Genomic DNA, 11747 nt, shown 5'->3' on the forward strand with positions numbered 1-11747 from the left:
AAAGTGGCATTTGTACCGTAATTCCTGATGTTCGAGTGACAAAACTGGATTTCAATAAATGGCGCGCTCTAGAGACTAACAGATGTTATAACGTATAAAGTTGGTATAATCGTATATATCGTATATGCCATGCGACTACCGTTACAAATTGGCAGTAATGACTTAAGAAATGTTTTATGAAATATAAAAATCAGCGAAAAAGGTCGCAGTTACCGCTTTAGTAAACAGGGACTTTACGTGACTATCTCAGTCATCTCAGCGTCTTATGGTGTTTTTGTACGAGTTGAGTCCAGTTTAAAAACACTCGGAGATCTATGGTGTGATGTATTAATACCTAAGATTTAATTTCCACTGAAAATGTCACTGAAACCGTATATTTGTTGATGAAATAATCCTTAAGGTAGCGAGAAGGGAAATTTTCACTTTTTTCTTGATTTTTCAAAAATTGATAAAACGGTTACATAGACCTTGATACATCACCCCAGGTTTACAAAAGATCGAAATTGCGAAATAACGTTGCTCAAATTTGTGTTTTAAAACACTAGCAGAAAAGACTACAACTGCCGTTTCGTGGATATTTGCATAGTGTTTATCTTTGGAAGGAATTAAATGATAACATCTTATCTGTATACTCTGTTGTTGACGATTCTGATATAACGGGTGATAAGCTTCCAGTTGCAAACAATGCGTGTTTATCTAACGTCCATTGTCAGCATTATTGTCAGTCGAGACTTCGTCGGAGCATGGAACTATAAAAGGGGTTTATAGTTCCATGGTCGGAGAAACATGGTGATACAGTACTCATTTCGCCCAACCTTCCGCTTTTACATCGACCGCTTATCGCTTAATTTCCGACCACGCGGCCTTGTCCGACCGGAAACCGACCGCATTTTAATCGCGTTTTTTTTTTTTCGCTCGCTCGCTCATTGAAAACATTGACCGCTCGCCCAAACACTGACAACTGGCACATGGGTGGTCGAAATGGTGGTTTTGATAGTAAAGTGTGAACATACAACTAGTATTAACTATTATTACATTCTGAACGACACTTCAAATCTAATAGCTGTATTACACTTGTATCGTGAAAGCAACTGAACTGGGACCTCTTGTTACGTGTTTTGGGTGCTTGTTCTAGATGTAATATTTTTATTTTTATTTTAATGAGACAGTTACGTGAAAAAAGCCTAGGTAACTCCTTTTGACAGAGCAGAGAAACGAGGAAATGTTAGTGATTAATTCCAAAAATAACGATATCGAATCCACATCGGTCCACGTCTGGTAAAATTTGACATTCAATTTTTAAAATTAAGTCACGATCATTGAATGAGCTCGGTCTATACCGTATACTAAAAACGGCCACATGCCCTGAAAAAATCGAACAGAGCTTGACATGTATGAATAATTTATTGGGCTTAAAAGAAAAACGTGTCAAATTTAGTTATAGCCATAACTATTTGGTGGCCAGTCGATGAACAATTCAAAGTCCTTCAGGGCTGAAAATCATCGACGCTACTCTGGTTTACTTTATTTCACAACTTGCAGAGAAAACTGATTCGCGTGAGCTCTAATGTATCTTAGCCTAGTATTTTCTTTTTGAACTAAGGTCAAATTCCATCAGTTTGTCAAAATATATGTTTTTCAGCGAATAATTTTGAAGCCTGTCACAGCACAAACAACTATGTGAATCGACGCCGGTGATTGGATTGTACGACGACCCTTCAATTAGCGTCAAATATGCTTTGTTACAACATCATTGATTGGCTGAGAGTCACCTGATCGGAGCACGAACTGGGTCACAGAACCATATTTGTCAACAGGACTTTGCAAAATAATCACACCCACATTTTCAAGAAAAGGCATTGAAACCATGGAAACAGTGCAAAGATGATTTGTGATCTGCAATTTCTGAGTAATGAACAAAGAATAAACAAATGGAATGTTTGTAGAAAGGCTTCATAATTTAAGTCATTGTTAACGCGAGCGCGCATTCCAGAAAAGACTAGATACACGGTTAGTAACCGCGCTTGATATTACTTTATGGGTTGAAAGCCCTAAAGAGCATCAATATAATCAATGCTCGTAATAACCGAAGAACACTGAAGCTATGACGGATATGCAGGAAATGCAGTATAGTAATTTATACCAAGGCTGTTTTGAATTGACCAATGAGCGTTCTAGAATTGCAGGGGTTGCATGCCGTAACTAATTAATGACATTCTGGGGGCGAAGCTACATCACTGAAAATTGTACATGGCGTGTGGAACGCTGGTGAAAACGGTTAAAGTCAAGAAAATATGAACAAAATTTTTCGCATGTAAGTGTAATCTTGTTACAAAGTTCACGAGAAGTTTTTTGAAAATGTTCGACTGTTGTTTTTACCTGTTGTGATTTCCAGACGGTGAAAATGCCCAGATACGCGCTCCCAAGAATATGAGCTCACCGACAACTTAGAATACGCAAACAATTTATTAGAAATTAATTTGCCGTGCTACTAATTAGTTAAATCGTGGTCACTTGATGTTAGAGTAACCATCACGTGACCAAGATTTAATTTGTACAAAACAACGATTGATAAAACAATCAGAAGACTTTAAATAACAGGTTTTTTGTTTCTGTTCGGATTCTGATTCCAAGATCATCCAAAAATGATATGATTTTTTCCTCGCTTCAACTATACGGTTAAATAAATCTCGTCAAATTAATTGAACACGTCCGATATTCAAAAAAGTCCGATCAGATATTCTACGGTTTAGCATTTTTATCAGTCGCTGAAGTTCCAATAAGTTGACTTTTAAAAAAAAAAATAGCATAAATAAGAATGTACGGTTTATAAATCTGATTTAATGTTCCTTTTCGGCTGGTGTCAGGATTCGAACACACACAAACTCCGGTGAACATAATAATAGAAACAATCATTTAGACCACCTGACCACCAGTAAATCTTGCAAACAGTTGAACAATTGTTGGTTCACAGAAATAGACGTAAACACGATTTATTTTCGTGACTGAAAAATCAGCCAATGAGTGCCGTTTATTTAAATACATGCAAATATATTCTATTTCAAAATAAAAACGTTGGAAGTCATTACCTACTTGAACTTGAACGGTGAGTACAGGTTTATTTTCTGTCATTCACAGTACATTTTAAATAAAATTTCCTGTGCCACCAGTCATTATATAGCTTGAGATTTACCCTCTGTATGTGGCCTTTAAAATTGCATATCCATGAGTTCTAAAACATTAACGTATCAAATGATTATTCTATGTTTGAGACTTGCATTTATCTCCTGGTCTGGTGAATTCTCTCAATTTGGAAATAATAAGGTACACTTTTGTTAAATAATACTTTTACTAAAAGAGCATTTTATCACAGTCTCTCTGATATGTAATGTAGATTTGAAAGGCCGCTTACTGATGATCCAGTTGCAGTAACACATAACTGGGAGTAATCATTAAATAAACTTCCTGTCCACATTTTGACAGATGTTTTCATTTTACATTGTGATTGCTTGTTTCACAGGAAATGATACCTCGACTTGTTATATTGCTTGCATTATCATGAACGCGTACATGTTGATTAGTATTTTTCCTTTATACAAATACTGTCCGTGATGTGGTCGGGGAGGAGGGGGGGGGGGGCTTTCAGGACGAGGTGAAGAAAGTCTAACATTTACTTGTATCAAAGGTTTATTCCCAGCAACCACAGGAGATGCATGTTTAGTGAGTTTTGTAGAAAATATGCCGTGGACACGTATTATTTGTAATGTTACGTGCGCATATTCTTATTACATTTGTTTATTCTTGTCTCGTTATTATCTTTACCTTATTAAATCCTCTGATGATTTAGTTGTGTAATAAAGTTATTATTATTATAACTACTACCGTTGGTGGCGTATTATCTCCGAATAAATAGATCTGACTTGACCCCGTTGATGCAATCTCGCAAAATTCACGGACAAAGAAGAAAGACTTTTAGATCGTTGAAATTAATGCCACCCATCCATCTATTGTTTATTATGTTCAAAGTACTATCATGTAAGGGACTAACGTTAGAACTAGTAACCAAATTACCAGTATATATAGCGCCCTCTATCGACAGTCTGTGATTAGGGATTACAAAGCTATGAAATGTCCCTCTGTACCGAGCGATGACAACATGACTTTATATCACAGATACAATGGCACTGATCTGAGCACTATGCTTTTGAAGGTAAATATTGAAATTTAGGCAAGACATGATTACCCCTTTAGATGTACACTGTCTGTATGCCAGAACGAGGGAAGTTTTAGCAGCTCCGCTTTGCCTATATGATTATAATGAATTCAGTTCGCCGCCGCGAGATCGAATGCAGCTAATTTTATCTCCGTACTTGTTGGACACGTTCGCCATCTTATTCAAAATGACCAAATACATAATAAATAATACATAGAGTTTATATATCCTATTTTGTACCAAGTGCATGGCTTTCAAAATGGCGTCGTAAAAACTTTCACAACCCATAGTTCACTGGCGTGTCCCTGGTTATATTCGTATACATGCCATCAGAGTAGAGGCAGCAGCACAGTGGACTACACTATTGTTAGTCATGCTATTTACAACAAAATAAGCCAGTTTTGTATCCATCCTTTAAATCTGACCCTATCTGATCATTGTCAGATCTCTTTTAGACTGGATACTAATGCAATATCTAACAACATTGTATCACATTCTAATGACAACAGTCAGCAATCAAATATTTCTTATTTATGGGATGGGACTCACACTATAACTTTTATAATGCTTTACAAAGTAAAGATTCTTTATCACTTAGAAATAAATTTAACAAAGAAATATTTAATCTTTCAAAGCAGTCAATTGATACTGCGGGTGCTATATTGACAAATATATATTTAGAGGCAGCTGGTAAAAGTTTAAAGAAAAAATATAAAAGTAAAACTAATACAAAAAAGAAACAAAAAAATAAAAATTCTAAATGGTACACAAAGGATCTTTTCACCATGAAAAATGATGTATACAAACTATCAAACAAGCTAAGCTAGGAGCCATACAATAAACAACTGAGACTCAAATGCTATAAAAAAATGCCTGAAAAAAGTCTAAAAACCTGGTAAAAAAGAAACCAAGAGAATTTAAAAGTAATATATTAAGTAAACTTGAGAATCTGAATAACGTGAACCCAAATAAATATTGGCGTCTCATGAAAGAACTTAAAAATAACCAAGCCGACAACAAGTGTGACTATGTTGAAAGGGCAAAAATGTTCCAGCACTTTAAAAATCTGAATGAAAACATGGTTACAAATGAAATAGACCCAAATATTAAAAACTAATATTCTCAAATCAACTAATCTCGACCAACCAATATCACAGTTAGAAATACAAAAGGCAATAAGCAACCTAAAAAATGGAAAATCACCAGGAATAGATAAAATCACCAATGAAATGATAAAAGCAAGTAGAAACATACTGATAAATGAAATCCAAACACTGTTTAACCTAATATTGGAAAGTGGCCATTTTCCTAGCTGTTGGAATATTGGAATAATAAGCCCAATCCATAAAAAAGGGGATAAAACAGACCCTAACAATTACAGAGGCATAACCCTGTAGTACCATGAGTAAATTATTTACACTTGTTCTAAAACAGAGACTCCTTGATTGCATTGACAAGGAAAACATTATAATTGAAGAACAGATTGGTTTCCTACCTAAATTTAGTACAAGTGACCATATTTTTGTTCTTAACCAGTTACTTACAAAATATTTATGCAAAGGAAAATATATTTTTGCTTTTTTCGTTGACCTAAAGAAAGCTTTCGACTCCATATGGCATGAGGGTCTTATGTTTAAACTTGTCCAAAATGGCATTACTGGAAAATTCTACAAAATCATTAGATCAATGTATTCAAACTCCACAGGATGTGTGAAAGTAAAAAGGCCTAACTAAGCAATTTCCAATCCAGAAAGGTATTAGACAAGGTGATGGATTAAGTCCTTTGCTATTCAATATATACATAAACGACATCAAAAGACACATTGATCTATCACAAAATGACCCACCAACTCTACTAGACAGTCAGTTGTCATGTCTTTTATACTCAGATGATCGTCCACTGCTGTCAAAGTCACACACTGGATTACAAAATGCATTAAACTCGCGTGAGATTTATTGCAAAAAATGGCAATAGAGATAAACATCTCAAAATCAAAAACTATCATTTTCAATAAATCTGGGAAAAGTCTAAACAAGTTTAAATTTTATGTAAATAAAAAAGAACTTGAAAAAGTTTCTTCTTATACATATCTGGGTATTAAAATTAATTCCACAGGAAAACTTCATAAAGCCAAAATTGACTTAAAAAACAGAGCAATGAAAGCTCTATTCAGTCTAAAACAGCAATTATATTCTGAAACAAATATCCCAGTAAAAATATATCTAAAGATGTTTGATGCAGTGGTCAAACCAATTTTGCTTTATTGCTCTGAGGTTTGGTCATGTGATAACATCAAACAATTGTCAAACCTATCAAACTGCTCAACACCAGCAGAAAAACTCCACCTGAAATTCTGTAAATTTCTTCTAAAAGTTGGCTGTAAAGCCACAAACATTGGTTGCCTTATGGAACTGGGTCGCTACCCACTGCTCTTTGCAAACCTGACACAAATGTTTAAATACTGGCTGAAAATTGCTAATAAACCGGAAAATACACTGGTCAATGAATGTTACAGACTATGCGTACAAACTGGCACCTACAACTGGGTATCATGTATTAAACGTCTACTCAAATTATTAAACATGAGTGACGTATAGAATAAAAGCAGCGATAACAATGACAATCTAATCTTTAGATTTAAAGAAAAAATGCAACTGCTATATCAAAAAAATGTCAAGGAATCACTACATGATGATAACAAAGGCGGAAACCACAAAAATAAACTACGAACCTATAGAGAAATAAAACAAGATTTCACCTTTGAAAATTATTTGGTCGGCGATGACCAAGCTAAGAATCAGTGCAAATACACTGCAAATAGAAATAGGAAGACATAAAAATATTGATCTGAACTAAAGAAAATGCTTAATATGCAACAATGGTCAGATCGAAGATGAAATACACTTCCTAATACAATGCAATCACTACAAAAAAGAGAGATGACCTCTTCAACGAACACAACATACTCCATGACAATTACTCTGACTATGACAATTTTATAAACATACTAAAACTAAAAAGATAAACAAATATTAAAAGAGTTAAGTAAATTTATTTACCAGTGCTTTATTATGAGGGAAGACATTTTAAAAAAAAGATTACCAGCTGCCTCGTAACAAAAAAAACAACTATTTTCTTTTCTACTATACATGTTTTTTTTTTTATAAATTATCTTCTTTTTTCTAACTATTATGTATTTTAGTAGTTTTAGTTATATTTGTAATTTTGTTTTGTCATTATTTTTTATATACATTACCTTTATTGTATTTATCAATACCCCATTGTGGATACGATTTCAATAAAGTTATTATTATTATTCGTTACTAGACGTGCCTGGCCTGCGACAGAGGAAGGGGGGTACTACAATGTTACAAATATTGTGATTACTGACAATAATTTTGTATTTAAATTTTCATTCTGCTTGTAGTCATCTAAACCTAAAAATGAGTAATTTTGTTTAAGTGACTCTTTACCCTTAACCCTTTCCATCACAAAATCCTTTAGCCCACCCCTGTTTTCAAATGGGGAATCCCTTATGGTATTAATATCAATACCATATTATTTGCAGTATATCATAACAAGTACTTGTATACTTTTTTATTTTATTTATGGAAGCAAAAGATTATAACGTGAATTTAAAAATCTGCACAAGTCTCCTATATATGTTATCTATACCTTTGTGTTGGCTGTGACAGTCCGTCCAATGTGCTAAACAGGCATGATATTTTGTCTTCAAGAATGTCATCAAATTTTGAAATGGTGAACTTCTAGCAGTGAAAACTAAATGGTTTTAAATTACCAACTTTGAATCAAGTACAAAATGTCTGAAAGTGTAGCTACATTATTTGGATCACCATGTGGAAGATTCTGGCTTTGACTCCTGTGGTTGGCTGTACACTCAAGGGTGAACACAGTAATGTCCCCATACCATCATCTTGAGGTAACTCTGCCCTTCAACATTATGGGATCTTGAATCATGTCATTTTGTTTTTCAGATTGGATTAGTATATAAAAATATATTGATAGAAGTTATAAGGTAATTTCATACATGATCATTTTGATTGTTTCTGAATACTGTTTTGCTGAACTGCCATCAAAACTTCTTGAATTAATGCATCACCTGCTGACACTCTTTTTTTTTTGCATTTATTTCAACTACCCATGGTGGTTTTCAACATCTGATGTGTTGAAAGCAATTAATATTAATGCATTTACATAAATTGAAAAGAAGATACCTTTTTTTTTTAATTTTACCAAAAAAGTAACCCTAAAATGCATAATAAATGTTAAATGATTTTATTCTTATCAGTCAATCAATTAACTATTATCAACTATTAATTATTATTTCTGTTTTGCATTTTGTAGTATGGAAGACAGAGACAGAAACAGAGACAGAGACAGAGAGAAAAAGAGAGAAGAAAAACGTGAGTACATGTTAATATTTGCACTGTATATACATAATTTCTAATGAGTAACCATGTAATCATATTGATAAGACTGATATATATAATATACAGAAAATAGTAGTGGGTAATTGCAGTCTTTGGTAATTGTTCACTTCAACCAGATGTTTTAGATAAAGTATTCTTTCTCAATGATAAATATGAATAGCGTGAGAAATCACAGAAAAATAGAACAATAGAACAAGACATGTGAAATTACTAAAATAATAGAATATTTACCATATATTTTGTTAAACTTTTCACCACCAGACTTCCTTTCCCAAATTCTTTTCACTTTTTTCTTATATTCTTCAATAATTCTGGAAGTCAATTGACAAAATTTGAGTCTATATTCAGATTTTACTCAAAAAGTTTGGCTTTTTTGTCCCAATCTTTAGAATGAAATTGCAGACTAATTTCTTGATTTAAAAAAAAAAATCATGTTGTTTTCCCAATCAAAGTCAAAAGTTTACACTACATTCACAGTAAATCTCTTCCTTGTTGAGTTCACCATGAAGTCGCTGAACTGTCATTAACATATTTAAATGAGCTATGGTAATTAGACCACATTGGCACCATCCAGCATTTTGATTGGTTAAATAGCGACTTGACCTATCCGGTCAATAAAGTCTCGTGTGCATTCAAAAAACATGGTGGATATCGTATCGCATCGAGCATTTACATGTGACCAAAATCATCTGCTTATGGTGAAACTAAGTTGAATTTTACTTGCATTTCATAACAATTCAACAAATTAATTTTTCGTGCGTTATTATAATCACTACTGAGTAATAATCAACAACTTCAACACTTAACAAGTAAGTTGTGAGCTGCAGCATAGCTGGATTGTGCTACAGTCCCGTGATGATTTGCTACTAAGCAATGCATTCGCATTTGTTTTTATTTTAAACTTTTGTTAGAATATACTTTCTGTTAAATAAATGCATATTACATACAACATTTTTTTTGAATGACTGTAACTTTTCAACATTTCATGATGCCTATTTTAGTAAGGCCTTCACTCTTCCATGACGCCTAGATTAGAGTGACGCCTATATTCAAGAGATTGTATCGTGTATTATTTTAGTTTTGTGCATGTGTTGTGGGCAAAAATGACCACGCCCATTTAGTGATTGCAATATATACGTAATATAAACCGCACCCCCAACTTGAGATTTTAATCCCAATTTTTAAATTTATACATTGTAATATAATTCGCAGTTTATATAAGAATTTTAACGATAATCATTGGCAATTATGTAAACAGATTTGAAATTTGAAAATACTTTTTGTCTTGGTGTTTAAGTTGATGTTTGTTGCTGCTAACACAAACTCCTGTAATGGACATATTTCAAATTCTATGCCCCTTTCATAGATGAAGGTCAATGTATATTAAGGGAAATGTCTGTCCCATTGTTTTTAATATTGTCATTGCTAACTACAAACAGTTTATGTCAAATTTTTTTCAATCTTGGATTTTTTATTTTAACCAGTTTGAGATCTTGACCAAGTTTGTTTTTTATCTGTGTTCTATAAACATTTTTCAAGACATTCATTAAATTTCACTTAAATTTGTCTTCTTGCGGTTACAATAACTCAAACAATTTTATCTGATCATCTACTAATTTAGGAATCTTAACAATCTCTCTGAAATGTCAATCAAATTCTTGTTTGTCATAACTAGCAAGGGCAAGTGTTTTTTGTCTTTTCCAAATCTGAGTAGTATTTTAATTTTCTCAAATTACTACACTGTTATTTGCGAACTTTTATACAATTCCTGCTACAATATTATTAGTCCCCGTTTGGACGCGTGTGTATCTTAGAAATGCCTGGACCAATCACAATCAAACTTCACACATACATCATACATGATATTATACATATGCACGTCAATTTGTTTCACGATCTGATTCAAAATGGCCGACTGGCAGCCATTTTGTTTTAATTAATGAATGTGGTTCTAGTGCCATATGTCTGACTTGCTTCACTGATTATGTTCAAATTTTAAATATTCATTATACATCATGTCATAGATAGACAGATATATTGGTTAGATGATCCTATTAAAAATGGCCGAATGGTGGCTATTTTTGTGCTAAAAAAATCCTCAAATATCAAGCATTTCTTGCATTTATGGATGAATTTTGTTCAAGCTTATAACATACATTAGACATTAGACATTACAGGTTCCTGATACACGTCATTTTATTTTTCAGATTGGATTCAAAATGGCTGTCTGGCGGCCATTTTGTTTTAATGATTGGGCTTCTAGAGCCATATCTCTTAAATGCTTTGACTGATTATATTCAAATTTTATTATTATTCGTTATACATCATGTTATATATATATATATATACATGTATTAAAAATGGCTGATTTTGAATGCTGTCCAAAACAATATCTCTCAATATGGACAAGTACTTGTTTGACAATCAGATACAAATGTCAATCATTTTAAAGTTAAAAAATTATTTTCCTGACATGGTTATATTCCAGCTATATTACTATAAACAAAACTATATATCTTAAATTTGATAACTAACGGGCACTGTGCCATGCATGGCTTGTTTTATAAGGTTCATTAAGATTAATACAGTATATGTAGTATTATTGAGAAACTTGTTAACTGTACTATAATTTATTAGGAACTTTTGTTCTTTAAGGGACATTGAAATTAATACAGTACATTTGGTATTATTTGAGGAACATGAATATTATATTTGTATGTAACTATCATGACTTAATTGTTTTTATATATATTTATTTTTAGTCAAAATTGTTAAATTTCAGCCAGCATTTTCTGTGCAAAATTTGGATTAGACATACTGATGCATTTTTCACATGTTTTCTTCTCACGTTTGTCATACAAACATCGTTAGTTATATTCAGCCATTTGTTATTTAATCTAGATTTTCATTGGTCAAGGCTGTAATAGTTTCGCTATGTTCTGTATATTATATACATTTCTTACATTAATTCTATACATTAGAATTGTTTGTATTAGCTTTCTGAGCATCTTATCTCATTCTAATAATTTGCATACAAATAATACATTGCTTGAATGTGCACTGTAATTGAAATCTGTTTACT

The 11747-nt window shown here is 32.8% G+C and overlaps 2 long non-coding RNA genes across 2 annotated transcripts in view; one reads left to right on the forward strand and one right to left on the reverse strand.

Annotated features, from left to right (window-relative positions):
* Positions 1-3094: 3094 nt before the first annotated feature.
* The window catches only part of LOC146736594 (uncharacterized), an 11985-nt gene continuing 3332 nt past the window's right edge, over positions 3095-11747 (reverse strand). Inside the window, exons 2-3 of the long non-coding RNA XR_014930959.1 lie at positions 8897-8976; positions 3095-3232 (exon numbers count right to left, since the gene is read on the reverse strand). This is a non-coding gene — a long non-coding RNA (uncharacterized LOC146736594). The remainder of the gene's footprint in view (positions 3233-8896; positions 8977-11747) is intronic.
* LOC146736595 (uncharacterized) lies at positions 3730-8636 on the forward strand. Its single transcript, XR_014930958.1, has 3 exons — positions 3730-4210; positions 8210-8250; positions 8580-8636. It is a non-coding gene; the product is annotated as an uncharacterized LOC146736595 (long non-coding RNA).

This window comes from Saccoglossus kowalevskii, chromosome 11, assembly GCF_978046115.1.
Source record: "Saccoglossus kowalevskii chromosome 11, keSacKowa6.1, whole genome shotgun sequence".
NCBI classification, from domain to species: Eukaryota; Metazoa; Hemichordata; class Enteropneusta; family Harrimaniidae; genus Saccoglossus; species Saccoglossus kowalevskii.